The following is a 3,935-nucleotide window of genomic DNA, read 5'->3' as shown; positions in this document are numbered from 1 at the left end:
GGAAGACATACAAATGACCAATAGACACATGAAAAATTGTCAACATCATTAATCATCAGGGAAATGCAAATCAAAACCACAGTGAAATATCACCTCACACCTGTTAGAATGACTAATATCAAAATGACAATAGATAACTAGTACTGCTGAGGACATGGAGACAAGGGAACCCTTGTGCTCTGTTGGTGGGAATGTAATTAGGTGTAATCATTATGGAAACAATGCAGAGGTTCCTCAAAATATTAAAAATATTGCCATATTCCAAATTGCTGCCATATGGTTCAGCAGTCCTGCTTCTTGGTATTTATCTGAAGAAAGAGAAAACACCAATTCAACCAGAGGGAAGGAGGTAGGGGAATGGGTTAAATAGGTAATAGGAATTACGGAGTGCACTTGTCATGATGAGCACTGGGTGATGTATGAAATTGTTGAATTACTATATTGTACACCAGAAACTAGTATAACAGTGTATGTTAACTAACTGGAATTAAAATAAACTTAAAAAAACACTAATTTCAAAAAAGATATATGCACTCCCATGTTCATTGCAGCATAATTTACAATAGCCAAGATATGAAAACCACCTAAGTGGCCATCAACAGATGAGTGGATAAAGAAACTGTGCTGTATATATACAATGGAATATTATTCAGCCATAAAAAATGAAATCTTGCCATTTGTCAACAACATGGATGGATCTTGGGGGCATTATGTAAAGTGAAATAAGTCAGATGGAGAAAGACAAATACCTTATTATCCCTCTTATAAGTGGAATCTAAAAAAAGAAAAAAAAAACCCAAACAAACACCAAAACAAGCTCGTAGGTACAGATAACTGAATGGTGGTTTCAAGAGATGGGTTGATGATAGGAGAAATGGGTGAACTGTTTTGTTTGTTTGTTTAAGTTAATTGAATAAAAAGTTAAAAATTACTCATGGCACTTTGGACATTCATGGACAGACACAGAACGGTGAAAATTTTGAGCTAAGGCATATGTTTCAGCTGAGATTGAACAGGACAATACTCTGTCTTCTTTCAGCTAATATACTGTAAACAAGAGTCCCTTTTGTGATCTGTTTAGTGCTACATTTTTTGCATTTTATTGTTCTTTTTATTGGTATTTTGCTGTTTAAAGTGATCCTCATGTGTAGTGGTGAAGTGCTGTCTAGCGTTCCTAAGCAAAAGACTGTGATGTGTCTTACAGAGAAAATTTGTGTGTTGGATAAGCTTCACTCAGGCATGAGTTATAATGCTGTTGGGTGCGAGTTCAATATTAATGAATCAACAATATGTATTTTTTAAATTTTATTTAAAAAAATTTACATCCAAGTTAGTTAGCATATAGTGCAAAAATGATTTCAGGAGTAGATTGCTTAGTGCCCCTTACTCATTTAGCCTATCCCCTCCACCCACAACCCCTCCTGTAACCCTCAGTTTGTTCTCCATATTTATGAGTCTCTTTTGTTTTGTCCCCCTCCCTGTTTTTATATTATTTTTGTCTCCCTTCCCTTATGTTCATCTGTTTTGTCTCTTAAAGTCCTCATATGAGTGAAGCCATATGATTTTTGTCTTTCTCTGACTAATTTCACTTAGTATAATACCCTCCAGTTCCATCCACGTAGTTGCAAATGGCAAGATTTCAATCTTTTTTTTAATATATGAAATTTATTGTCAAATTGGTTTCCATACAACACCCAGTGCTCATACCAAAAGATGCCCTCTTCAAAGCCCATCACCTACCCTCCCCTCCCTCCCACCCCCCATCAACCCTCAGTTTGTTCTCAGTTTTTAAGAGTCTCTTATGCTTTGGCTCTCTCCCACTCTAACCTCTTTTTTTTTCCTTCCCCTCCCCCATGGTCTTCTGTTAAGTTTCTCAGGATCCACATAAGAGTGAAACCATATAGTATCTGTCTTTCTCTGTATGACTTATTTCACTTAGCATCACACTCTCCAGTTCCATCCACGTTGCTACAGACAGCCATATTTCATTCTTTCTCATTTCCACATAGTACTCCATTGTGTATATAAAACACAATTTCCTTATCCATTCATCAGTTGATGGACATTTAGGCTTTTTCCACAATTTGGCTATTGTTGAGTGCTGCTATAAACATTGGGGTATAAGTGCCCCTATGCATCAGTACTCCTGTATCCCTTGGGTAAATTCCTAGTAGTGCTACTGCTGGGTCATAGGATAGGTCTATTTTTAATTTTTTGAGGAACCTCCACACTGTTTTCCAGAGTGGCTGCAACAGTTTGCATTCCCACCAACAGTGCAAGAGGGATCCCGTTTCTCCACATCCTCGCCAGCATCTATAGTCTCCTGATTTGTTCATTTTGGCCACTCTGACTGGCGTGAGGTGATATCTGAGTGTGGTTTTGATTTGTATTTCCCTGATGAGGAGTGACATTGAGCATCTTTTTATGTGCCTGTTGGCCATCTGGATGTCTTCTTTAGAGAAGTGTCTATTCATGTTTTCTGCCCATTTCTTCACTGGGTTATTTGTTTTTCGGGTGTGGAGTCTGGTGAGCTCTTTATAGATTTTGGAGACTAGCCCTTTTCATTTTCATTTGTTTCCATAGATTTCTTAATTTCTTCTCTAATTGCCTGGTTGACCCATTCATTCGTTAGTAGGGTGTTCTTTAACGTCCATGCTTATGGAGGTTTTCCAGACTTTTTCCTGTGGTTGATTTCAAGCTTCAGAGCATTGTGGTCTGAAAGTATGCATGGTATGATTTCAATTCTTGTATACTTAGGAAGGGCTGTTTAGTGACCCACTCTGAGATCTATCTTGGAGAATGTTCCATGTGCACTTGAGAAGAAAGTATATTCTGTTGCTTTGGGATGCAGAGTTGTAAATATATCTGTTAAGTCCATCTGATCCAATGTATCATTCAGGGCCCTTGTTTCTTTATTGACCATGTGTCTAGATGACCTATCCATTGTTGTAAGTGGGGTATTAAAATTTCCTGCAATTACCACATTCTTGTCATAAGGTTGCTTATGTTTGTGAGTAATTGTTCTATATATTTGGGGGCTCCTGTATTCGGCGCATAGACATTTATAATTGTTAGTCTTCTTGATGGATAGACCCTGTAATTATTATATAATGCCCTTCTTTATCTCTTGTTACAACATTTAATTTAAAGTCTGGTTTGTCTGATATAAGTATGGCTACTCCAGCTTTGTTTTGACTTCGAGTAGCATGATAAATAGTTCTCCATCCCTTCACTTTCAATCTGCAAGTGTCCTCAGGTCTAAAATGAGTCTCTTGTAGACAGCAAATAGTTGGGTCTTGTTTTTTTATCCATTCTGATTCCCTATGTCTTTTGTTTGGTGCATTTAGTCCATTTACATTCAGTGTTATTATAGAAAGATATGGGTTTAGAGTCATTGTGATGTCTGTATGATTTATGCTTGTAGTGATGTCTCTGGTACTTTGTCTCACAGGATCCCCCTTAGGATCTCTTGTAGGGCTCGTTTAGTGGTGATGAATTCCTTCAGTTTTTGTTTGGGAAGACCTTTATCTCTCCTTCTATTCCAAATGACAGATTTGCTGGATAAAAGATTCTTGGCTGCATATTTTTTCTGTTCATCACTTTGAAGATTTCCTGCCATTCCTTTCTGGCCTGCCAAGTTTCAGTAGAGAGATCCGTCACTAGTCTTATCAGTCTCCCTTCATATGTTAGAGCGTGTTTATCCCTAGGTGCTTCCAGAATTTTCTCTTTATCCTTGTATTTTGCCAGTTTGACTATGATATGTCGTGCAGAAGATCGATTCAAATTACGTCTGAAGGGAGTTCTCTGTGCCTCTTGGATTTCAATGCCTTTTTCCTTCCCCAGATCAGGATCAGCTATTATTTCTTCAAGTACACCTTAGCACATTTCCCTCTCTCTTCCTCCTCAGGAATACCAATTATGCATAGATTATTTCT

This window comes from Prionailurus viverrinus, chromosome X (genome assembly GCF_022837055.1).
Source record: "Prionailurus viverrinus isolate Anna chromosome X, UM_Priviv_1.0, whole genome shotgun sequence".
NCBI lineage: Eukaryota > Metazoa > Chordata > Mammalia > Carnivora > Felidae > Prionailurus > Prionailurus viverrinus.
The sequence above is the reverse complement of the archived record's forward strand: the minus strand, read 5'-3'. Positions refer to the sequence as shown.